The sequence below is a fragment of the Taudactylus pleione genome, unplaced genomic scaffold, assembly GCF_031769625.1.
Source record: "Taudactylus pleione unplaced genomic scaffold, aTauple2 ptg001080l, whole genome shotgun sequence".
Taxonomy (NCBI): domain Eukaryota; kingdom Metazoa; phylum Chordata; class Amphibia; order Anura; family Myobatrachidae; genus Taudactylus; species Taudactylus pleione.
In genome coordinates, this window is record NW_028285481.1 from 351,940 (window position 1) to 379,484 (window position 27,545).

At 44.5% G+C, this 27,545-nt stretch overlaps 1 pseudogene; it reads right to left on the minus strand.

The window, feature by feature from the left end:
* LOC148453844 (IgGFc-binding protein-like) overlaps nucleotides 1-27,545 on the minus strand; it is a 270,224-nt pseudogene that overhangs the window by 132,927 nt on the left and 109,752 nt on the right.

Here is a 27,545-nt window from a genome sequence, read left to right on the forward strand (position 1 = left end):
CTGTGTGTGTGTGTAAGGAAGGAGTCCTCTACCCAGGAGAGGGACCCCCTAACCTAACTGTGTCACAATATGGTGGAGAATGCGGGCAACCACACACACTAAAGTTGCTGCAAGAGGAAAACTTTCCATTTAAAAATTAAAGGGACAGACACCCAATTTGTGAGTGTGGAAATAACACTGTGTCCTTGGAGTCCCATAGAGGAGGCATCAACCAATGCTCAGAGAGGCAAGGTTCAGCTTCCAACCTACACCCCAGGACAAAATGGAGGACATAATTAAGGCCTTGCTCCAAGCTACAGCAGCTCAGCAGGAATCTACGAGGGCTCAGCAGGAAGCTACCAGGGCTCAGCAGGAGACTAACAAACTTCAGCAGGAATCCACCAGGCAACAACAGGTCGCCATTGAGGAAACCCGCCAGGCCTTAGCGGAAAACAGCCAGGCCATAAGAGAGGTGGTGCAGCACCTGGTCGCCCAGCCCAGAGATGTTAATACTGGTCCTCCCACCACCACTCACTCCGTACGAGCCAGTAACTTCCTCCAAAAGATGACTTCAGGCGATGATGTGGAGGCCTATCTTGCCGCATTTGAAAGAACAGCCGAAAGGGAGAGTTGGCCCAAGGAGCAGTGGGCAAGTCTGGTGGCACCTTTTTTGTCTGGGGAGCCACAAAAAGCATATTTCGACTTATGCCTGGCTGATACCAAGGACTATAAAAAACTAAAACAGGAGATCCTAACTCGCTTGGGAGTCACCACCTTTGTTCGTGCCCAACGGGTCCACCGCTAGGAGTTCCATAAGGACAAGCCTCCACATTCACAGATGCATGACCTCGTCCATCTGTCCTCAAAATGGCTACAGCCCGAGATGCTGACGGGACCACAGATCGTGGAAAGGGTCGTGATGGACCGGTACCTGCGATCATTACCTGTGACTCTGCGCAAGTGGGTGAGCCATGCAGACCCTAAGTCCGCGGACCAGTTGGTCGAGCAGGTGGAGAGGTACGTGGCGGCTGAGGAGCTGATGAGTATGCCCCAATGAGCCCCGATGGCGCACCGGCGAACTCCCAAAGACACTGGTAACACTGTTCCAGGGGAGAAGGGTGCTGGGTGGTGGATTGTACCTAAGACTGAGGGTGTAGAACCTGGAGACAGGCCTGCCAGGCTGGGAAGGTTCTTGCCCCGTAAACGACTAGACATTAATATGACTCAGTGTTTCCGATGTGGTGGCTTCGGCCATATTGCCGCTAATTGTGCACTTACAACTGAACCTATGCAATGTGATACTGCTCATGTCTACCGCAGGGGGTCTTTCTTTGCACAGATAGCCTGTACAGCTGACCGGCAGGCTGAGACTGATAAGCACATGTGTGTACTCACTGTAGATGGCAACCGAGTAGAGGCACTGTTAGAGTCTGGTAGCTTGGTGACACTTATAAAAGCTGAGCTGGTGAACCCCTTAAGGCATACAGGGAAAACTGTTGGTGTGACCTGCATACATGGGGATACTCGATATTATGTTACGGCCGAGGTGAACATCGAGACACCATGTGGCTCTGCTATAGTTTCTGTTGGTTTGGTGCATGGTCTGGTATACGATGCAATATTGGGGAGAGACTTTGCTCACTTCTGGAAGTTGTGGGAAAGCCGTTTTGTTCCAGAGGTGAACAACCCCGATCCATTTGAGAAGGTTGTCGATGTAGTGGAGGAGGGAGTTTCTTCTGAGTCAGAGTTATACCCTTTTTCTACTATGGTTGGCGAACTAGAGAATGCGGAACGTGACGGTGGCCCGCCAACTGATGTGCCTCCCATTAAGGTGGGAAGTGTTGTTGGGCCAGGTGATCGTCTGCCTGATTTAGAGGTCAGAAGAGAGGTCTTTGCCATCGAGCAGTTGAATAACCCTACTTTGGTAAAAGCCAGGGAGAATGTAAAAGTAGTTGATGGTAAACCCGTAGACCCTGATAGTCCTTTGTCCTATCCCCACATGGCAATGTGTCAGGATTTGTTATATCAGGTGACTAAGAAGGGGGAAGATGTTGTGGAACAACTAATAGTTCCCAAAGCCTACAGAAGAACAGTGTTGGATCTGGCCCATGGTCAAATAACGGCAGGCCATCTAGGGGTAGAGAAAACCACTGAGCAAATAATGCAGAGGTTTTTCTGGACCAGGCTTCATAAAGAGGTATCTGACTTTTGCGCATCCTGCCCTGAGTGTCAGTATCATGCTCCCAGGCCACATTTTAAGGGTCCACTAGTTCCATTGCCTATCATAGAGGTGCCGTTTGAAAGAATAGCGATGGATTTGGTTGGACCCTTAATGAAGTCTGACAGGGGACACCAGTATATTCTGGTCATAATGGATTACGCTACCAGGTACCCGGAAGCGATCCCGTTGCGCAATACGGCAACCAAGACCATTGCCAGAGAGCTAGTTCATGTCTTTAGCAGGCAGGGTATACCTAAGGAGATACTAACTGACCAGGGTACACCGTTTATGTCCAAAGTCATGAAAGAGTTATGCCCCATGTTCAAAATCGAACAGTTAAGAACTTCGGTTTATCACCCCCAAACCGATGGGCTTGTTGAGAGGTTTAACAAGATGTTAAAACACATGCTTAGGAAAGTGGTTGACAAGGATGGTAGGGATTGGGACTACTTATTGCCGCATTTATTGTTGGCCATAAGAGAAGTTCCCCAGTCCTCCACCTGGTTTTCACCCTTCGACTTGTTGTATGGGAGACACCCAAGGGATTTACTAGACATTGCCAAAGAGACATGGGAGGGGCAGTCTAGTCCTTACAAAACGGTGATTGAGTATGTTTCTCAAATGCAGGAGAGAATTGCTGCGGTAGTGCCAATAGTGAGAGAGCACCTGGAACAGGCTCAACAGGCACAGCAGAGGGTATACAACCGCAATGCTCGGTTACGCAGCTTTGCTCCTGGGGACTGAGTGTTAGTAGGATCCCACTGTGGAAAATAAACTTTAGGCTAAATGGCAAGGGCCCTTTGAAATCTTAGAAAGAGTGGGGCAGGTCAATTACAAAGTTTACCAGCCGGGGAAAAGAAAGCCGGAACAGATATACCATATAAATCTGTTAAAGCCCTGGAAATATAGAACGGTACTGGCGGCCATCCGAGACCCTCCAGTAAGTCCAGGGCCCTTAGTTCCCGAAGTGACATTGGCAAAAACCCTGTCGGCAATTCAACAACAAGAGGTCAAGGAGTTTCTGATTAGAAATAGGGTGCTGTTCTCTGACGTACCTGGGAAAACCTCGGTCATTAAACATGACATCATCACTGACCCAGGGGTTAAAGTTAATCTAAAGCCCTATAGGTTACCAGAAGCACAAAGAGAATCGGTGTCGAAAGAAATTAAAAATATGCTAGAGTTAGGGGTTGTTGAAGAATCACATAGTGAATGGTCAAGTCCCATTGTGTTGATTCCAAAGCCCAACGGGAGTGTGCGTTTCTGCAATGACTTCCGAAAGTTGAACAGTGTTTCAAAATTCGATGCCTACCCGATGCAAAGAATGGATGAACTGATTGAGAGACTAGGGATGGCAAGGTATTTAACCACTCTTGACCTAACCAAAGGGTATTGGCAAGTACCGTTAACTGAGAGCGCCAAACAAAAGACAGCTTTTTCAGCGCCAGAGGGCTTGTTTCAGTACAAGATGTTGCCCTTCGGGCTACATGGGGCACCTGCTGCCTTCCAAAGAATGATGGACAGGATTCTAAGGCCCCATAGACGGTATGCGGCTGCTTATCTAGATGACGTGGTCGTTCATAGTCCTGATTGGAAGTCTCACTTACCCAGGGTGCAAGCAGTGTTGGACTCCATCTATAAGGCAGGTGTGACAGCCAACCCAAAAAAGTGTTGTCTAGGCATGGAGGAAGTAAAATATCTGGGATACACCATTGGCAGAGGCCTGATAAAGCCTCAGCTCAATAAAGTTGATGCCATACAAAACTGGTCACGGCCTCTGAATAAGAAGCAGGTGAGAGCCTTCTTGGAAATTACGGGATACTACAGGAGGTTTATACCTAACTTTGCCACCATGGCAGTCCCACTGACTGACCTGACCAAAGGCAAACAAAAAGTCATGGTAGAATGGAGTCCTGAGGCAGAGAAAGCTTTTCAGGAGTTGAAAGTAGCGTTGTGTTCCCAACCAGTCCTGATGACTCCTAATTTTGAAAGGGAATTCATAGTACAAACCGATGCATCAGAAGTAGGTATAGGAGCGGTCCTGTCCCAGAACAAGGAGGGTGAGGAACACCCTATTTTCTATCTTAGCAGAAAGTTGAATGTACATGAGAGAAACTATGCCACAGTGGAGAAGGAGGCATTGGCCATAAAGTGGGCGTTAGAGGCTCTCAGGTACTACTTGGTCGGAAGAAAATTCAAATTGATCACTGACTATGCCCCTCTGAAGTGGATGTCTGAAAATAAGGACAGTAATGCGAGAATTACAAGATGGTTCTTGGCGTTACAAACTTTTAAATTTTCAGTGGAACACAGGCCAGGAAGCCAGCGGGCCAATGCTGATGCGTTGTCACGCGTTCATTGTTTGGGGGCTTCAGTTGTTCCGCCCCATAGGTCGAAACAAAGGGGGGGGATATGTGATAGGATCACTGGTAAAGTGGTCTGTGGCAGGTACATTTGTCCCAGATTCCTGTCTTTTGTGTTTTAAACCCCCAGGAGAAAGTCTGCAGTGTAGCAGGCTTGAGTTTTTGCTTTTTGAAAATCCGGTTTGGGACCTGGGGGTTGTGGGTGAGAGGAGAGGGAGGGCTCCACCAACGGCCACTCCAGGTTTTGGTTCTCGCAGCCTAGTAACAGGATTGTTAGTTTTCCACCTGAGAGTGGCCAATATAAGCCTAGTTTGTTTAGGGCTGATTGTCTCACCTGGGAGAGCAGGCAGGGAGTTTGCTCAGAGACACTTGGAAACCTAACAGTGAGTGTTGTGCTGTGCTTTTGTTGCTGGCAAGGACATTAGGCCCTGCCAGGTTCTGGTAGTGAGGGAACTACCTTTGAAGTTAGTGCCCCGACAGGGCTAGGATTTATATTTATGTTTTCTTTATGTTTCTGACATTGTACAATAAAGACTGGCGCCGACCAGCTTGTACTTGCATCCAGACTGGTGTGCTGCTTCCCTGCTGCTGTGTGTGTAAGGAAGGGGTCCTCTACCCAGGAGAGGGACCCCCTAACCTAACTGTGTCACAATATATATTGTATATGTATGTAGATTGTGTGTGCAGCCCCCAACTGATGAAAAGAAAACATCGGCAGTTGCGGTCTCAAACAATCAATTGTTTCTATCGATGGTTGAACCCATCATCCAACGATGGTACAGCTGTCAATGGCCATCGCTTCAGTATACCATAAAAATGTTTTTTTTTATGGTATAGTTTTAAAAAGATGTTCTGGACCTAATTCAATCATAAAAACACTACAATTTCAGAATGTTTTTTAAAAAAAAAATAATTGGTTAAGGGAAGACAGGGTAAAGGAGGACTACATTTGGAGGTGCAATGCTAGAGATATGAAGGTTACCTCGAGTAGTCAAATGGAATGACCTATATTTATGGTGTCAGAGGAAAGGGGTAAACCCAAATACGTGTTTTGCTGTAGGTGGAATTTTCTCTAAATTTACAGATGAACATGTAGTCAAACAAGTAAGAACATTGTATGGGGTAATGCAGCCTCATATTGTAGATACATGGAAAGGAAAGTTAGAACTAGTGTATGCCATGCTAATTGAAACAAAAAGACACCTAGACCCTAATCGGATCCCCATGATGATGATTGGCGACTAATTCTTGGAGGAGGTGGCATATAATATGGCACATTGAGGGGTAGCAGGAGGAGGCAGAGTCACCGTCACAAAAAAACTAGCCCCTCTAGAGATAATGATGAGAGAGAAGGAGGAGGTTATGCAACTAATAGTAAGGAAAAGTGTGGAAGTCAATTTGAGACTATTAGAGAAAGAGTGGTTACACAGCTAGAAAGGTGACACTACGAAGGAAGTTATAGAAGGTTGAGAATATTCTCAGGTATACAACCAGTACAACCGGAGAGGAAACATTTGACATGTGGAAAAAGGCGGTGGTACAGCAAACAGAAAAATGGAAGTGCCCGATCACATTAGAAAACAGAGAGTAGTAGAGAGCCTGAGGGGACCGGATATGGGGGATATTCAGGTTACCTGACGGAGTAATCCTGATGCCACCATAGAAACTTACTTTGAGGCATTGGTTTATGCGTATGGGACTTTGGAAGATGTGGGAGATTTAATCTCTAGGCTACATCATACATTTCAAGAGCCAGGGTTGAAATTGAGTACTTACCTTTTTAGACTAGAAACTATTATACAAAATAGTGGAGACAGATGGCTTGAAGAAAGATAACATTGATGAGAGTTGGATGAAGCAGTTGCAAAGAGGAGCTCTAACGTCAGTCCAAGTGGCACAAAAACTTAGATGCTCTGAGATACAGAAAACAACCCCTTCTTTCAATGAATTGATGAAGGAAATAAAGCAAGAGGAAATTATAATAGATGTGAGGGAACGCACAGTAAAAAAAGTGAAAGTGGCGGTGCCAGCCATAGAACAAACTTCTTTTGAAGATAAGATACTCAATTTAATGGAGGAACAAAATACGAAAATAGACCAATTTATAGCTTCTCACAGTGCTACTCAATCATTGCAAGGGGTGACCACCTCTACTTCAAATAGAGGTATGGGTAGAGGAGTTCGGCATATAACTAGAGGATGTTTTAGGTGTGGTCGTATGGGACATATGTCGTATGAATGTAATCAGAATATTAGGTCTAATGGAAATGTTCCTACAAGAAATTAACAAAACAGATATAGGAGGGAGCAGGGAAACGGTCGAGCGAGGTCTGTGACCCCCTCACAGGCCCCCTCAAAATTGGTGAATGCGCTATGGGGAATACTTGGCGGAATGGTGCCCTGCCAGAAGGTTTAATGAGACCCAACCCCATTATGTCTGTGAAAGTCAATGGACACCTGTGTAACGTCTTATTAGACAGTGGTTAACATGTGTCAATAATATTTTAATCCTGGTATAATGCAAAATTGTCAGAGATACCCATACAACCTTTAAGGGGGCTATATACTTTAGAATTCACAGATAATAATGCAGAAAATTTACAGGTTCCCTTCATTGTGTTAATCTGCCCAGAAATCCCTGGAGGGAGAGATGAGCTGCCTATGATCATTAGGACCAATACTAACATTTATAATATACTTGCATGTGCAGATGGGGGTAGAAGATGAAGATCTTGATGGCGAGGGTAGATTCAATATGTGTTTCCATGATAGTGACATTCCCACAAAAGATGGTCAAAATTTAATAAGTGAATTATTAAAAAGAGAACAGGTATTTTCTTTGGAGGAGTGGGATTCAGGGATAGCAAAAGGGTTGAACATCAGACTAACCTTACTGATGATACTCCATACCAGGAACATTCTCGCAGGATAGCTCCTGCTGATTTTAATGATATAAGAGTACATTTGAAAGGGCAGCTTGAGAATGAAGTAATTGTTGAATCTCATAGCCTTTATGCTTCTCCCATCGTGGTAGCATGGGAAAAAAATGGAGATATACGCATGTTCGTAGATAATAGGACATTAAGGCAGAGAACCAAACCCGATCAATATACGGGACCTAGGATTGACGTTTATTAAAGGTTCTAGACAGATTGGAGGAAGGAGGAGTGAAACTTTCTCTTGAAAAATGTAGGCTTTGTCAGTCCTAAGTCAAGTACCTGGGCCACATCGTTAGTCGCAATGTTATTGCCACTGATCCCTCCAACGTGGAGGTAGTGGTAGTGAATAATTGGCCATGCCCTAAGAAATTTAAATATTTACAATAATTTCTAGGGTTTTGTGGGTATTATCACCACTTTGTACCCCATTATTCAAAAATTGCTAAGCCCTTGACAGATTTAACTAAGGGATATCCTCCTGTGTGGAAAAAAAAAGAAGGGAAAGGATCAAATCAGGAAAAATGACAATAGCCAATATCATAAAACCAACAAACAATTTGGGAATAGATGGACACCTGAATGTGATAAGTCTTTAAATGAGTTAAAAAATTATCTAACAAAGGCACCTGTATTGGCCTATGCTGACCCCACTTTGCCGTACATCGTGCATACAGATGCCTCTCAAGAGGGGATATGGGGAGTATTATACTAAAAACAGCAGTATGAATTGAGGCCTATATAATTTGTAAGCAGAGGACTATCTAGGAGCGAGAGATGGTACCCTACACACAAACTAGAGTTCCTTGCTTTAAAATGGTGTGTAACGAAAAGTTCCACAACTACTTGTATGGGTATCTTTTGATGTACACACGGATAACAATCCGTTGATGTACAAACCACAGCTAGGCTTGATGCCACGGTCCATCGATGGATGTCCGCTCTTGCTCTCTATGATTTCAAACTGTAATACAGGCCAGGAGTAAATAATACAGATGCTGACACACTTTCTAGACTACCAAACCAGTTGGCTGATAAAGGGGAAGGTGAGTGTGTGGAAGTGCCAGTTGGGGAAATCAAAGAAATGTGTTGTAAAATAAAAATTTTAAATATGAGTGGGTAGGAGTAAATTAGCAGTTTAGGGGCATCTTACAAGGCACTACCTTTGTCATATTGCTGGCTTAGGGGGTCATTCAGACCCACTCGCAAGCGGCAGTACGCTCGCAAGTGGGTCGATGGTCCCCACTGCGCATGCGCATGATGGAGGGAGCTCCGTCGTGCGCATTTGCGAGACCTGGACTGCGACAGCCAAGCTGTCGCTCCGGGTCTCGCACCAAAGGGGGCGTGCTGTCGATGGTGACTGACAGCACACCCCCTTTGGTGGGCGTGCCGGGGGCATCTGAAGCCGGCCCCACTGACATCACTAGTGATGTCAGTGGGAGTGATTTTGGCTCTGATAGAGCCAAAATCACTCCAGGGCTTGTGGCAGGGAGACCCTACCGCAGGGTCTCCGTCGCAAGTCCGATGGTCGCGATGGTCAAGACCATCGCGACCATCTTTTTGGACACTCGTACATGCTGTGGGTGGTGACCAACAGCTATACGAGCGTCCAGGAGGACGCTCCATTTTAATGGAGGAGGGCTCTGATTCAGAGCGAGCGCTCTGGTAAGAGCGTCCGGCTCTGAATCAGGCCCTTAGTGTAGAAGAACTTGAAGGAATACCTAAAATTAATCACCAACAATTGTGCCATGAACAAATGCAAGATCCAGATATAGGATTTGTATATTCTTTAATGAATAAAACCACAGTCACTCAAACCATACAGTAGGTACAAAATCAAAAGACATTCAGATGTTGATAAAGCAAAGGAAGAGTTTATACATAAAAAATGGGTTTTATATCGGAATGCACTGAGAACAATGGTAAGGGAAAACCCCAAGTGGTATTGCCCAAAAGGTATTGGACATTGGTGATTCAGGCATTACACGACCACCATGGACATCTGGGATTTGAGAAGACCTTGGGTTTAATAACCGATTGTGATGAATAGGCCCTCACAAATTATGATATTGTATGATGTGTGATGTTGTCATTTTATTTTCTGTATAAACAATTGTTATTATGTGTGCAGGTCAGGAAGGACTGGGTTTATCAAAAGGTGAATTGTAAATAAAGTGGATGGCTTGCAGATAACAAAATAATGTATATCCCTCACAGTGTGAGGTCATGTGTGAACAACTCTCCCTTTTTATGACTCCTGAAGTCAGTGTCCTAGATCATAAACCCAGAACAGACCTCCTGTTACTTCAGTGCTCTACTTCTAAAGACTCTTGTTATGCTATAGATGCTGAGACAAGGATTATGGTATTTACTATAGGTCTGGAAGGGGGAAGTTGAAAGGTGAGTTATATTGTCACATATCTTTAAAGCAGGGACCCGGTCAGTTTGGCCAGGTAACCCTGTATTGAAAATCTATTGATCTCAAAACCTTCTGACCTGATAGGGAGACCCTGTTAAGTATGAACAAAAAATTAGGGATGTGTAAAAAAGGAATACTATCCAGCAGTCAATGTTCACTCATTGGGGATCAGACGGATGTTCTGGGAGTGCACCAGGATTTTTGTGGGTGAAATCCCCCACCCCATCAGCAGTCCTAAGAACTTTATTGTAAGTTATCTTAGGGACTCTGAGTTTTCTCTTTTATTTTTTTTTTATATTTGCATTATAATCTGTTTGTCATTTTATTAATATTTTTGTAACTAAGCCTTGAAAATATTTTTTGGATTAAACACATTTAATCTAGCATATTCTCCGTGATTCTTATTGAAATTGCGTGCCTGGATAGGCCCATGCTACATATTTGTGTGTAATTTGAATGTGATTTATTATTAATCTGGTGGGAGATCACAGACCTCCGGAGAACCGTCTGCATGGTGGCAAAAGAACTGTGTATTTTGGTAAGTGACCGTGGTGCACCGGTGTCACAACCAGCTGATCCAGATTGTTGTATCTGTGAGTTAGCCCGGGTTCATGACACTGATAGACTCTATTATCTAGGCATGAGAATTGATATTTAGAAATACTGTCATTCATGTGGAAATTGCATTGTGTGAAAATCATTGCCAGCTAAGATATCTCCTCTAGCTAACATTCAGATCAATGGTCGGATGGACTTAATATGTATAGATTATCTTACCTTGGAAGTGGAACCCAGGAAGAAATACAATGTGCTAATAGTGACCGATCACTTTTACCCGGTATGCCCAAGCGTATGTCACATCAAACCAGAAAGCATCCACAGTGGCTAATACTTTATGGGACAAATGTTTCATCCACTTTGGCTTAATAAATAGGCTGCATTCTGACCAAAGAAGGGATTTTGAAAGCAGGTTAATCAAAGAGCTTTGCACCATTTGTGGCACTACAAAATCCCGAACAACTCCCTATCACCCTCAAGGTAACCCCCAGCCAGAATGGTTAACCATACATTACTTAATATGTTGGGTACTCTAAACCCATTGGACAAATACAAGTGGAAGCAGTATATAAATAAGTTGGTCCATGCATATAATTGTACAAAGAACAAGGCAACAGGCTTGTCTCCCAATTACTTAATGTTCGGGAGGGAGGCTAAACTTCCAATAGATGGGTGTATGGGGATTACTCCAGGAAATAAGACACATGTATCCCATACTAAGTATATTGAGAATCTAAGGGAAGAGCTAAGGAGAGCTTGTGAACTAGCAAATGAAACAGCTACAAAACTAGGGAAAAAGAATAAAACATATTATGAATGGAAGGTACGAAATCAAGAACTGTCCCCAGGAGATAGAGTACTCCTCCAGCAACTAGGAATGCCCCGTAAATTTAAGATCACTCATACAGTAGGAGGAGGGAAGTTCCTTTTGTGGTAGTGGAGAAGTTCCCAGATTTACCTGTCTATAAAATTAAGCCTGAGAATGGGTTAGAAAAAGTACTTACTTTATCGCAGACAACATTTGCTGCCTATCGGGAGAGAGATTAGATTGGACAATTTTGATAGTCAAGATGCATGTGTTTCCACCAACAGGCTATCACAAGAGGAGCTATTAAACTTGAATACTAATAATTTAGATCACAGTGACTTGGAGGAAGTAGAGGCTAAAAACAATGGATAAGGATACTTTTACAAAGAAAACACACCAATGGAATACTTACCTGAGACCCGACGGGGAGACACATAAGAGAACACACCAGTAATGGAATACTTACCTGAAATCCTACAGGGAGATACAAAAGAGAGCACACCAGTAATGGAATACTTACCTGAAACCCTACAGGAAGATACACAAGAGAAAACGACAGTAAAGGAATACTTACCAGAGAACCTATGGGAAGAGGCTAGGAATATTCCAGACACAGGTGAACTGATTAATCTCTCTTGGAAACACAGAGGAGAATCCAGGAGATTTCAACTAATAATATTGCAGAAGTGGCAGACTTAGAAGATATATATATATATATATATATATATATATAATATATATATATATATATATATATATATATATATACATATATATATACACACACACACACACACACAGAAAACTCAGCACTCACCATTTTTAAACCACTCACAATAATACATAAATAATGGGATGGTTCATGGATTGATCAATGTATTTAAGCCTGCAGCCCACATCACAGGACCCTGCAGGTCCTACACTATCTGTCATACTAATGGAAACCTGGTAGCTGCTATCACTACAGGCCTGAAAATGGCGAGTGCAGGTCTGCACCCCAAATCTGGGAGTGGCGAGTGCAGTGGATTTTTGACATAGATATGTATATATATATATATATATATATATATATATATATATCTATATATATATCTATGTGTGTGACATGAACATATTGGGAGTAGCTGACTGGTGCCTCAATGTATCCATGTATTAAGAGCAATTGGTTATATATTAAATGTTGGAGATGCAATATATATGTATAGGTTAAACTATAATTTATTTAATGTATGTAATGTATTATATTTATAGATTGTCAGGGGGTAAGCAGAAGCCACAGTAGAGGCAGTGCATTCATAGATGACATTGATCAGGTAGGAGCTCGTGCTGTGAGCGAGATAGAGGGTAGGTCGCACGATGCTAGACTAGGTGTATATAAGGGCTGCGCTAGCGGTCAGTCTGCAGTTCCCCCCCTCCACTGATCACATCGCTACTGACCTGCAGAGTGTTAGTGCTCAGGGAGGTGTGCGATCGTGGTGCCAGTGTGGGGCTCTGGTGAAAGCAGCAGTTTGTGCTGTCAGCGGCTCTGCCGGATGGTGTGCTGATAGCGCCTGGGCTCCGGAAGAAGAGAGCGTCTGGTGGGTTGCCCGCTGTAAGAAGCCGGCGCCATCCTGTACAGACAGTGGAAGCAGTCACAAGTCAGCTCCAGCTGTCAGCTTATTGGAGGCCGGCCTGCATCCAATAGGAGCTGGAGATAAAGGAGGCGGGGTGGTTCCAGAGTGAGGGAGACGGCAGCAGCAGTGCGGAGGTGGCAGTGAGTAGTTAATGCCCAGCACCCACACAGACGCCCTCAGTCCCAATATAGAGACAGTATAGGGACAAATATCATATTCCAGGAGTATAGGAATCATCAGGAAAGACCTTATTAATGACACTCCTTGCAAGTGACCTGGCAGCATTAGGATATCTGCTCAGATAATTATCTATAAGGAGCATCTAAAGAACGTATAGTAGGAGAACTATATAAGTTATCTCTTATACTATATCTAGTGATACTTCATATCTACATCAAGCAGAGATAAGTCAGTGACAGGCACTGTATATAGGAACAGTGTAAGCAGAGCGAGGGAAACTAGGAAGATGGCTGCATTATAACTAAGTACTGAGGATTGCATTATCTGGAAGCAGCAGCTAATTGCAGAGACACTGTGTAACAAGCAGAGATGCATTCGGTATGAAAAGCCGGCTGCCGCATGACCGGCAGTTCGATTCGCGGCTGCGGCAGCCCGACAAAACAGCAGAGCCCGGCAGCGGAAGCCCGACAGCACTGAAAATCCCGATCGTCCCTAAGGTAAGTATAAACTATACTAACCAACCCCCCTAACCCTAACCCTCCTTAGGGGTGCCTAACCCTAACCTCCCCCCCTCTAATTGCTTAACCCTAACCCTCCCTTCCCCGCTGCCTAAACCTAAGTTCCCCGTAGGGTGCCTAACCCTAAGTCCCCCCCCCGGGGGTGCCTATCCCTAACCCTCCCTCCCCCTAGCCTAACCCTAACCCTCCTTAGGGGTGCCTAACCCTAACCTCCCCCCTCTAATTGCCTAACTCTAACCCTCCCTTCCCCGCTGCCTAAACCTAAGTTCCCCGGGGGGTGCCTAACCCTAAGTCCCCCCACGGGGGTGCCTAACCCTAACCCTCCCTCCCCCTAGCCTAACACTAACACTCCCAGGGGGGTGCCTAACCCGAATTCCCTCCCGGCTGCCCTAAACCAGCTTCCTAAACATGTCCAGCAGAGATAATTCAAGACCATTGCGACCATTGGGCTTGCGATGAGACCCTTGTGGTAGGGTCTCATGGCCGCAAGCCCCAGAGAGCTTTCGGCTCAAACAGAACCGAAAGATCTCCCACTGACATCACTTGTGATGTCAGTTGGGCCACCCCCAAATGGTAGGCGTTCCCATGGGGACACCTCCATCTGGGCAGCCACCCCACCGACCCGCCCACCAAAGGTGGCGTGCTGTCACAACATCGACAGCACGCCCCCTTTGGTGCGAGACCCGAAGCGACGGATTGCCCGACGATATCCGGGTCTCGCGCATGCGCACGACGGAGCCGGCTCCGTCGTGCTCATGCACTCTGGGCCACCATCGACCCAGTTGCGAGCGCTCAGCACTTGCGACCGGGTCTGAATCAGGCCCATAGTCCCCTCCAAGGATATAGAGAGCATTCGGGCACCATCGACCCGCTTGCGAGCGTCCTTCGCTCGCGAGCGGGTCTGAATCAGGCCTACTATTCACTGCTGTGGCAGAAGGAAATCTAATCCTCAAGTAAATTCTACCGTAGCTAATGAGAATTCAATAATTAAATATGCATACAGCCTTATTCTCTGGCTATTGTATAACCCCACAGGGAATTGTCTATTGACTTTGTAAGGTTTTATTACTCATTCAGGCACCTGCATAGGTACTTTACATGTAAATAACCTTGATGCAGCACGGAATATATTTATAATAACTTATGATACAACTGTGACTATAATTACTTCAAGAAGACGTCACATAACAAGGGTAAAAAGTCAATTTTACAATATCTGTAATTTATCAACTGAGCTGGACATAAATATATTGAACTGGAAATATTTAGAAACATAGGCCCTGATCAGATCCGTGTGGTAGGGTCTCGTGGCCGCAAGAGAGCTTCTGGTTCTAATAGAGGTGAAAGCTCTCCCACCGGTGATGTCAGTGGGGCTGCCCACAAACGGCAGGCGTTGGCATGGGAACGCCTCAGTTTGTGAAGCCACTCCCATGCCACGCCACCAAAACAGTGCGAGCTGTCGATCAAAATCGACAGCCGCCCCCTTTTGGTGCGAGACCCGGAGCGACGGAGCGCCCGTCGCTAGTTGGGTATCACGCATGTGCACATCAGAGCCGGCTCTGGCATGCGCATGCGCAGTGGCCTAACATCAACCCACTCGTGAGCGCATAGCGCTCGCGAGCGGTTCGGAATCAGGCCCATAGTTCCTAGGCTTATGTTACCTTTACCTTTGATATTTATAGTGGATATATAAACATTGTATTTCTTATCTATATATAATGTAATATATGAGTAAACTACCAGTGAAAGTTCTTTGCCATCACTCTTTATAAAAGAAACTTGAAATAGTTACTACTGTGTGGTATTTACCTTGAGCGGATATTGTGGAAGTTCCAACACAGCTACATACTATGGAAGAAAAGAACCAGGTGGTAAATATTATGTAAATTAAGAGGTATGGTAATTTGCATATTGAACATTTGCTACACTATACACTCAGTCAGTGGGTTTTCCCAGGCAAGCCTTAAATAGCTTGGGTGGTGGCACAGACATTAACATACATCACTGATATTAAGACATATCCTATAATAAGTAACCCAGTGTCCCAGGTAAGGGAACAGAGGGTAAAGGAGAGTTACACACATATTTTCATTGTGTATTCAGATTAAATAAAAGGACCCTCTTATCACATGCCATGTATAATATGAGGTTTCTCAAACGTGAGTTTTAGATGTTAAAGGTTCTATAGACTAAAAGCAAATTGTAACCATGAAATGCTCCTACATGTAGCTTGGATTGTGTGTGTCACATTCAGTCACTTTATTCCTCATCTAAACTCTCTGTACAGTTCCTCCAACATGGCCCAATCTGTCAGGTACAGAACAATCTACTCCTGGATTGACCACTTACATTAGGATTGCAGTCACCTATGTTGAATCTCCTTCTCATCATATTATTTATTCAACTCAGGTGATTGCAATCATAAAGTCAGTTCAATGTCAGAAGCAGAGCATTGTGTACCTGGTGGAGTAGTCATGTTGGATGGTATATACGTAATGTATATCAGTATAGCGATTAACAGAATGTGACATAATACAGTTACTATGGTGATTACAGTATTTGGGAATAACTACCCTTCTCTCTATAAGTTTCTGAATCCTACTTTGTTCAGATTTACTTTTATCCATTGTATTAGAAAACAAAGTAATGTACAGTAAGCTACAGCATTATACAAAGTCCTGACTGCATCCACTTAAAATCCTTCATTGTACAAAGGTCTTGCAGTGGTTTTCCATTTAATTAACATAGCAGGTTTCAAATACTTTTATTTGGGAAACCCATTCAATAAGGATGCCTTCAGATAAGGCCTTGCGTGCCCTGAAGAGGTAGACCCCTTTTTATTTTGGTTCCCCACTTCCCCAGGAATTCCCAGCCTGGCCAATCTAGCAAGGGATGCTGAATATTATGGCTGGGGGTACCAGCAATATTAGCATATCCCATGACTGTGGCATTACATCTCCACTAGAAAGAGCCCAGTGCTGGTTGTTGAAAATACAAGGGACTTCCTACATCATTTTTACTCCGTATTTTCACAACCAGGACTGGCCCCAAAAAGCCTGGTGCTGGTTGTCTTAGTGGGGGACCCCAAGCCATTTAAAAAAATATATATTCTATTTTTACACTCACAAGCCTGCATGGATCTGAGCAGGCGTGTGTGATATCCAATCAGTGGCCATTACCATGGAATCAGGCGACTTGTTGCCTGAGAATAGCTGTCTCTCAGCTATCACTTCCTCATTGGCTAAGAGGCAGCCATGCTCAGCCAACCAGTGGCCTGTTACCATTGTAATGGTAGCTAATTGGATTCGGAACCCACGAAGATGGGACCTGGATCTACTCCTAAATTCTACTTGTAAATGGTAAGCTCGGGTGGGTTCAGTTCTGCTTCTGGCTCCAAGCGCCCGGATTTTAACCAGGCAAGGAAACCAAAGCCACTTATCTCTAATATAGATCTACCTACAGTTCTACCCAAAACAATGAAGTTTGACTTCATGCATATAAATTATACAATATTATTTATTGATCAGCAAATTGCCTATTTTACCTGTAAAACATCCAACGACACCATCCATAATCTGACACTTCTCATCCGCCGCACAGACGTTGTCCACACAGATGAGTCCTTCAATCGGGCTACATGTACAAGCGACTTTACAATCGCTGGATAGAACTTTCACATTAGGCTGTTGAAATTAAAGCAGGACAAGCCAGTAAATAGACAGTTGTAACTGCATAAAAAGCTCATTAATATTGTATGAGTAAATAAGGTCACTGCAAAAGAAATACAGATTATTCAGTCTATTGTTGTATACAGCAGTACTTTAGAAATATGGGGCCTGATTCAGACCCACTCGCGAGCGGCTGTCCGCTCGCAAGTGGGTCGATGTTATGCACTGAGCATGCGCACGACGGAGGGAGCTCCGTCGTGCGCATGCGCCAGACGCGACGAGCGAAGGAAAGTCCTTCGCTCGTTGTGTCCGATCAAAGGGGGCGTGCTGTCAATGTTGATTGACAGCACGCCCCCTTTGGTGGGCGTGCCGGGGGCGTGCCTCCCTGACGGGGGCGTTCCCACGGGAACGCCTCCCGTCAGAAGCCGGCCCACTGACATCACTAGTGATGTCAGTGGGAGTGATTTTGGCTCTGCTAGAGCCAAAATCACTCCGGAGCTTGCGGTTGAAAACCTCAACCGCAGGCTCCGGCTCGCAATTTCGATGGTCGCGATGGTCTCGACCATCGCGGCCATCAAAAAGCACGCTCGTATAGCCTGTGGGTGGTGACCCACAGCTATACGAGCGTCCAGGAGGACGCTCCATGAAAATGGAGCCCGGCCCTCATTCAGAGCGTGCGCTCTGCTCAGAGCGTACGGCTCTGAATGAGGGCCATGGTTTTCTGACCTTCAAACTGACAGAACAAGTGTAGCTAACCAGCGTTATGAATGAATTATGTATAGCACCAACAAGGTAAAGACTCCTCTTTCCACCGAGTTGTAATTCTGTCAATAACTACAGTAAATCCTGTGCTTATCCTTCAGGGGAGACCTGGAAAGTTCTTACGTTTTGAGAAACATTTTATCTTTATTATGCCAGACCTACCTCAAGAGCAGGTACACCCACCTGATAGTACTGTCCATCTACAAAGCAGCCACAATTGTTAATATGCACACAGCCCTTCCCATCAAACAAGAAGCCATCATCACACTCACAGCCCTCCGAGCAGGTGGTGGGGCATTTGGCTGGATCGGTGATCCCAGCGCACAATGTAGAACAGACATCGGCACAGAGTTTGTACTTGCTATTGGCTGGGCAGGTCATAGCTAGTTTGAGAAAATAAAACATTTTTATTTAAATGTAACCTTTAATTAGGGTTAATCCAGCAAACAGGTGATATGACTATATAAACTGTTAAGAATTGAAAAATAAGTATTATTATATAACTATTATATATGTTTAATGGTTAATATAAATATAATTGTACCACAAATATGTAATAATAAGTGTAATTATAGTATTATACATAATTGGTGGCATGGGCCAGAATCATCCAGAAGGTTCTGGATGCCTAAAACCAGTTAGAGCTAGTTCTGCTGACTGTACACACTGACACTAAGGAGAAGTGACAGTTGGAGAGAGGGGTCAGTTAGAGCTAGTGCTGCTGACTGTGCACACTGACACTGAGGAGAAGTGACAGTTGGAGAGAGGGGTCAGTTAGAGCTAGTGCTGCTGACTGTGCACACTGACACTGAGGAGAAGTGACAGTTGGAGAGAGGGGTCAGTTAGAGCTAGTACTGCTGACTGTGCACACTGATACTGAGGAGAAGTGACAGTTGGAGAGAGGGGTGAGTTAGAGCTAGTACTGCTGACTGTGCACACTGATACTGAGGAGAAGTGACAGTTGGAGAGAGGGGTCAGTTAGAGCTAGTGCTGCTGACTGTGCACACTGACACTGAGGAGAAGTGACAGTTGGAGCGAGGGGTCAGTTAGAGCTAGTGCTGCTGACTGTACACACTGACATTGAGGCGAAGTGACAGTTGGAGAGAGGGTTCAGTTAGAGCAAGTTCTGCTGTCTGTACACACTGACACTGAGGAGAAAAGACAGTTGTAGAGAGGGGTCAGTTAGATCTAGTGGTGTTGACTGTGCATATTAAGACCGAGGAGAAGTGACAGTTGGAGAGAGGGGTTGGTTTGAGCTAGTTCTGCTGACTGTGCACACTGACACTGAGGAGAAAAAATGACAGTTGTAGACAGGGGTCAGTTAGAGCTGAGCTGGCCTCAGGTGATGACTGAAAGAGGTGGGAGTCTGGTACCTGATGTAGAGAGATGGAGTCCATGCTCTCTAAAGTGGACAGCAGATGAAAAGAAGTGATGAGTGGTGGCCATAGAGTAGGGGGATCAGAGCAGATTTCTGCCCCCTTTAAGCATAGAGAGCTTACCTACGGTCTAAGGGGAACAGACAGAGCTGTCAGTAACCACTGTTGCTGACTGGAATATGTCGGGAGAGGTCTGTAATCTCTCCACAGTGTCAGCCTTATATTATTTTCTTACTATACCCACTAACTTATACACGGAAAAGATCCTCTAACATATCATACTATGACATTAATGTGAAGGCAGAACCGTTCCCTGCAGCCCTCCTCAGTGATTAGTGAAATAAGACTGCAGCAACTGTGTATATCTAATATGAGACTGCTTACTACTATTATATCAGGAGCTCTGTGACAGAACACAGCCACACAACCAGGGAGTCAGTCAGCTTCAGTCAGAGCCTGGACAGGAGTAAGTCTTCTATAACATCATTGAGGCATTCACTAAGTACAACAGCCTAAGAAACAGCGTGTGACCTGACATTATGTGACTGAGTTCACCTGTCTCACTCAGGATATATACAGACCATATTCACATAATGTATAATGATATATATATATATATATATATATATATATATATATATATATATAATTATATGTAGATAGAAAAGGGGGTACCTTTGGTGTGCTATAATTTTGGATATTAATTGAATAGGAGAAATTTCCACCACTTGGGGTGATTTATTGCAATATTAGCTGTTGGTCAAACACAACTTTCTAGTTACTCTTCAAATCAACATTTGTTTATGTTTGGAATATTATTCATTAAATAAAAGCCCTATGGCAGCCCATAATTCTTATACCTGAATATTTAATTCTTGGTATATCAACACACTTAAAAATATATAAAGCAATTTACAATACAAATCAATACACACCATTACGGGTGTGAGCTCTTAGGTGGACCTCTCATGTGGTAGGTGCAGGTTTTCAAAGTGATGACCCTACGCGTTTCATCCACATATACATTTAAGTTAGTGAAGGAAGCATACAGTATAGCTAGAGATTATAGAATAGGAGTCCTCACCCATATTAAACTATGTAGTAGGGGTGTGATTTACTTCAATCCATTTGTAAGTGTAGATATGTGCTTATGGTTTAATGTTACATTGTGTAACTAATGTGACCATTATTTATGTGTGATTTATTAATTATATTATTGTGCATCCTTAGTATAACCCTCTCTCATAGGATCTGCATCCTAAAATGTTCCAGCCTAATAAAGTCTGTATTCTTTTGTGTCAGATATTTGTCATCAATAATTTGTCTATGACTGGGTTCAGTAAAAAGGGGTAACCTCAAACACTCTCTCTCACAAATAGGGGTTCTCCTAAGCCTGCCCCTGGTAGCTAACTATTGAATATACAGTACAAGGCTTGGGTGGAGGCACTAGAGAATTAGCCCAAAAGCATACTAGATGTACAAATAATCTAAATACCATAATTTTATAGTAAAGTAGGGTTACATAAAAATCAAGGAAATATGTCAACAACCTTAATAAAATAAAATGATTGGACCCACACATGTTACATGTAGTTCATAGGATACAGCGGCTAATGCCATCTTCAGATAGAATTAGCTGCAGAGGCCAATTTCTGAAATGCATCACTGCCACGAACAGGGCTGTGTGTGCTTGAGGGGCAGTGGACCTTACCTGTCCAAATGCTATGGCAGGGTCCCGCTGGTGGAGGTGCAGGCACTTGGAGATCTGCACTGCATGCCAGGGGCTTCCAGAGACATACTGTCCTCAATGCTTGTGGTGAGTCTGGGTCAGGTTTGGCAGTGCTGCATTGCAACATGAGAGCTGCCATCTTGGATTTCAGCATGTGACACATTCTAGTCAATCCAGGCAGAACATTCCAGGAGTCCTAGCAACCAATCTGGCACTTTCTCTGGGTATTTAAGGGCTGATCTGCAGTCCTTTCATTGCCAGTGCAAAGTTATTCCCAGCTCTTGCTGGGTTCTAGTTTTCTGTGCTCCTTTGCTGTATTTCCAGTCCAGTTTGCCATTACGATTCTGCTTGCTTCAGTGTGCAGCAGTACTACTCCTGGCTCTCGCTCCCAGTTGGGATTCCTACTAAAGTCCATGACATCAACATCCGCTCTGGTTATCCAGTTACCTATAGTTGGTACCCACGTGCCTTTCTGGGTAACGGCCATCTGAGATACTCACTATCTAATGGGCCACTCATGAGCGGCACTCCTCTCAAGCCAGCATCCTTCCAGTATCAGAAGACTGTTCTTAAACCCACTCCGGGTCCAAGTCCACAACCATCCGTGACAGTTTGCACTGGCACTATGGTTTCGGCCAGTAGACAGAATCCTAGGACTGATCTTCTCCTATGCATTGCTAGCCACCTAGAGGGACTGTAAGCTTCCCAGCAACAAATGGCCCAATTTCTTCAGGAGATGTCGCTGCAACAGGATAACCTTCAGGCTTCCCTGGTCAAAGTGAATATGCCCTCTGTCACCAATCCGCAAGAATCTCCAGGAGCTTCTACTCCAGCCATGCCAGCCACTCAAGCCACTCCACCCAATCTGCATCTGCTGACTCCTAATAATTTTGATGGAAGTCCAAAGCTGTGTAGGGGCTTCCTCAACCAGTGTGATGTTCACTTCACTCTCCAACCCACAAATTTCCCATCCACCAAATCCAAGGTGGCCTATATAGTGTCTCTATTATCTGGTTCCACTCTGGACTGGGTGTCTCCACTCTGGGAGAAATCCAATCCTTTATTAGAGAATTATCCCAAATTCCTGGCCTCCTTCAGCTGGATTTTTTATGAACCCGGGAGAGCAACCTCAGTAGCTGCTGAGATACTATGACTTCGCCAAGGCAGCCATCCCATGAGTCAGTACGTAGTTCAGTTCCAGATGCTGGCCTCTGAGTTAAAATGGAATGAGGAAGCATTGATCACAGCTTTCTTGAGTGGGCTGTCAGACCGTATTAAGGATGACCTTCCCACTTCACTGGATCAAGTTATCTCACTTAGTAATAAAGTGGATCTTAGATACCAAGATATCGCCCTACCAATCTCCCTAGTTTGCCCACACCCGAGCAGGTGATGGATGAGCCTATGCAGAGTAATAGGGCCCATTTATACACCGAGGAGTGGCAAAGACATTGCTGCAACAATCTGTGCATGTATTGCGGAGGAACCGGTCATCTGGTGGCTTCCTGTCCTCATTGTCTGGGAAGCTCCCGCTCCTAACTGGCATTGGAATCACCAGGTTAGGAGCCATGTCTCGGTCTCCATCCATGAAATAATCTACCTTGTCCCTTTCCCTAGAACTTACACAATGTTCTAAAACTTTGCTTCTTCTCCTAGACTCAGGGGCAGCAGACAACTTCATTACCTCTGAACTCATCCTCCAACTACAGATACCCATCACGACTCTCGACCATGGCATCACTATATTGGCAGTTGATGGCAGCCGATTCCGTAATGGGACTGTGACTTCCATAACTCAACCTGTACGAGTCCGGGTAGGGGCTCTCCATACCAAACTTGTCCAGTTCCTATTTAATCCCAAATACTCACATGGGATTATCTTGTGATACCCCTGGTTATGTAGAGATAACCCCAAAATTGATTGGGACTCAATGCAAATACTGTATTGGGGTGAAGATTGTCGTGTCTCATGTTTACCCTGTGTCAAACCAGTAAAAGAGTTACAAATGTCTGATAACACACAAATCCCTTGTCAATATGTTTTGTTTAATGATGTGTTCTGTAAAGCTGGAGCAGATTCTTTACCTCTGAACTAGGACTGGGACTGTCCTATTGAACTGATGCCCGGCAAAACTCCTCCTATGTGTCACACATATCCTCTGTCCCTGCCTGAAACTAAGGTCATGTCTGAATATATTCGGGAGAATCTAGAAAAAGGTTTCATCAGACCTTCCACTTCACCAGCTGGTGCAGGATTCTTCTTTGTGGCCAAGAAATACGGAGGCCTCCGACCCTGTATAGACTATCGAGGGTTAAAATTATAACAGTGAAGAATCATTAGCCTCCGTCTCTATTACAGAATTATTCGATAGAACAAATGGGGCTACAGTGTTTAAAAAACTGGACTTGAGAGGGGCAAACAATCTCATCAGGATTCATTCAGGGGACGAATGGAAGACCACATTCAATACCAGGATGGACATTTCAAGTATCTGGTGATGCCTTTTGGCTTATGCAATGCCCCCACAGTCTTCCAGGTATTTGTGAATGAGACCTTCAGAAATTTGCTTTACTTCTCAGTCGTAGTGTATCTTGATGATATTTTGATCTTCTCTACTTCACTTGAGAAACACCGAGCCCAAGTAAAAGAAGTTGTCACGGCTGCCGACACTTGAGACTCCTGGAGGGAGGCAGGCCTACTAGGCACAATAAACTGGGGTGGTCTTAGGAATGACCTTTCCATAAAACTCAGTAGTACAGGATAAAAGTAAAATAGAATTTATTCACAAAAGAATGATAATCAGCAAGGTCTCAAATAAAGTCTCAAACAGCACAGAGGTTCACGTATGCAATAATAAGTATAGGAGAGAATCCCCAAATATATATATGCTGTCTTTAACATATAAGAACTAATGTAGTAGGGAACCCTGAGTCCAAAATGAGGCCAACACCTCAGGATGACACTGAGAACCTTTGCCAGGGTAGAACCCTGTAGTAGTGGAAATGCAGAGCAAAGCGGGCCCTGCAGAATAATATAGTTCCAGGACAGGGCCGAGCCCTGCAGGTGCAGTGAGAGATAAAGTAAACTTGAACCTTGTGGGGTAGTGAAGTCGGAGCAGGGTTAAGCCCTGTAAGGCGATGAGATTCCTTGACCGGGTTGAGCCCTGCGGCATGGCTAGAGTTCAGAGCGGGGTTGAGCCCTGTGATGCAGAGAGGATTGTAGTGGGGTTGAGCCCCAGGATTCGGAGAAGATTGTAGCGGGGTTGAGCCCCATGATGCGGAAAAGATTGTAGCAGGGTTGAGCCTTGTGATGCGGAGAAGATTGTAGCAGGGTTGGGCCCTGTGGTGTGACTAGGGTTTGGAGCGGGGCTGAGCTCCATGATGCGGAGAAGATTGAGCTCCTGGCTCTTGCTCCCAGCTGGGATCCCTGCTAAAGTCCACAACATCAGCGTCCCATCCAGCTATCCATCTACCTATAGTTGGTACCCACGTGCCTTTCTGGGTGACGGCCGTCTGAGACACTCACTATCTAATGGGCCACTCATGAGCAGTACTCCTCTCAAGCCAGCGTCCTTCCAGTATCAGAAGACTGTTCTTAAACCCAATCCTGATTCCACTCTGGGTCCAAGTCCACAACCATCCGTGATAATCACATTCCGGAAGTTGATAAATTTGGCAGCATCACTTACCCCATAGAAACGTATGGGAGCTACGGCTGTCCATGGTAATGGAGGGATTGCAGCAGCTATCTGAGATATCTATTATGGTCCCTCTGTCATACATCTGGAGGAAGACATAATATTTGCAGTTAACCATCGAAAATTGATGTTTTAGTGGATTAAACCGCAAATATACAATGAATAATGACCCCCTAGGAGTTCTATAGCAGCCATTCAGTGAAATCTTCATTCTACATAACTTTCACCAAACTAAGGAGTCTACAGTATGTACTAATAATTGCCGTGATTATTATCTATCCATATTGCAGGGGATCTTTTCATTTTTAATGAAAATAACCCCGTCCTGTACAAAGGGGAACTCCTAGGTCAGCAGTTGTGGTAACCGCTATCCCCGTACGTTATATCCCCATCATTATGTAGAAGTCTTTCACAGAAGTGGTTATTATCTAGGAGTTACTGATATATCCATATACTGATTGAGAAATTGCAATTTAGCTGGATGTGGTAAATGTCATTTGTTGTCTATAACTAGGAAGCACCAGAGTAGACCTCAAGTCAAATATACTTTCTTATAACATTGAGTGTGTTTTTCCTCTGCCACATGCTGCAACATGGTAACAGAAAAGGTGATTAGGAAGCAGAGTATTTACAAGGTAATATATTACTACTATAGATGTATTTGGTGCTTTAACTTGGAGATGTTCCAAAGTCCACTGCAAGGGTAAAAGTTGTATCTCAGGCTCGGGTGAAGGCACTATAACATTAGTGTAATCACTATAACCGGAGCATACTATCCATTTATCACCTTGCAGCAGGTTACATAGTAAAGGGACTTTTGTCTGGACTAAAGTCTCCCCTGTTATCACCAGCAATGAGTGGGCAATATGTCACTGCCAGCTGTCAGTACAAATCACATAGAATAAAAGAGTAGCGTGATCGGTACTCACAGGGCCTCATTCTGACTTACACACAGCATCGCCCATTGGCTGTCGGAGAATTTATGCAAATTCCTTCCCTTGTGTATAAATATCTGTGCAAGGACTGAGACTCAGCATCTGTATACACAGTATTACCAGTCGCCCCATCTGTCTGGCCACAGTCTCCTATTTCTGCGGGTGTACGTCTGTACGCAGCCACTTTCCCCAACACACAATGACCCTCCCACTGAGGAGACAATTTGTGGACATTTCTAGCCACCTTCCAGTCTCCACCCAGTAACCCCCATCGCGTCTCCACAACACTCCTAATACGGTCCGTCTCTATCTTTTAGAATGTAAGCTCTTACGAGCAGGGCCCTCTACCCTCTTGTGCTTCTCTCTACGTTCAGCTACTTCTTACTCCCCACTAGGGCACCTAACACTTGGCTGCTTATGTGGGTGTTATGGTCACAAATGTATCAATGTATATTATCCATGTCCTTCTCCTGCATTGTATTGTACTGTAAGTCACTGGTCACGTAATTGATTATATATTTTGAAAGGTGCTGCGGAACACTTGTGACACCATTTAAATAAATTATAATAATAATAATAATAATAATAATAAAAATCACAATAGCGCTTTATGTGTACACTATAGAATGTATGATTATAGAAAGTTACTCTTGTGCAGCTACAAAGCAAACACTCTACACTGTCCATCAGCAATGTGTGCAACTTAGGCCCATAGTGTCATTAATAGGACAAACGCCTATATTACATACACCAGCAGTAACATACACAACACGTATGCCATAATCACAGTATAGATGTAAATAGACTGTATACGCCTGATCACAGCTTGAAACAGGCCACAATGGTGGGTGAAACGCGTTGTCATTGCTCTGCAAACCAGAAACTTGGGATCTTGCTGCATATCCAGCCACCCACCATACCATGCAAGTCCGGTTCACAAATTACTCCTGGGGACTAGTTGGATGGTGCTGGGCTGTATGGGACTTGCTGCTAGAAAGGTTACATAACTACAGAGTCTGATTAGCTCTTTTTTTATGAAATTCTATACTGCTATTCAATGTTTGTGTAAATTAATTATTAGGATTATGTTACGAATCCCACTGCCTGTTCCATGTGAGGCCCCTAGAACCTGGCTAGCGAGATCTTCTGCCAATAACAACCGCCCGTTGTTCCCTTAGAACTGTAATACATTCACCGGTACTTAGGCGGCCGCCTGGACTTATGCTCGAGGTAGTAGCGGCTCACATGGAGATATAGGGGAATTCAATAGGTAAAGAATGTACAGTTAGGACTGACACAGTTGATGATTATAAGGATATCGATGGTACAGATGTTGTGAGAGTGCAGTTTGGTTTTTTGGGCAATAGCTTGGGAGTCGATGGTGTGGCAGCTGTGCCGATGGTGCAGCAATGGTGCTGATGGTGCGGCAGTGATGCTGATGGTGTGGCAATTATGCCGATGGTGCGGCAGTGGTGCTGATGGTGCGGCAATAGCCATAGATAAATAGTCCATGGTTAGTAAATGGCTCTGAGAGCCGATGGTGCGGCAAGTGTGCCGATGTTGCAGTGATGGTGCCAATGTTGGGGCAGTTGCCGTAGATAAGCAGTCTTTGGTTTAATAATTGCTTTGAGAGCTGATGGTGCTGCAAGTGTGCCGATGTTGCAGCGATGGTGCCGATGTTGGGGCAATTGCCGTGATTAAACAGTCTATGGTTTGATGATGGCTTTGAGAGCCGATGGTGCGGCAAGTGTGGTGATGTTGCAGCGATAGCGCCGATGTTGG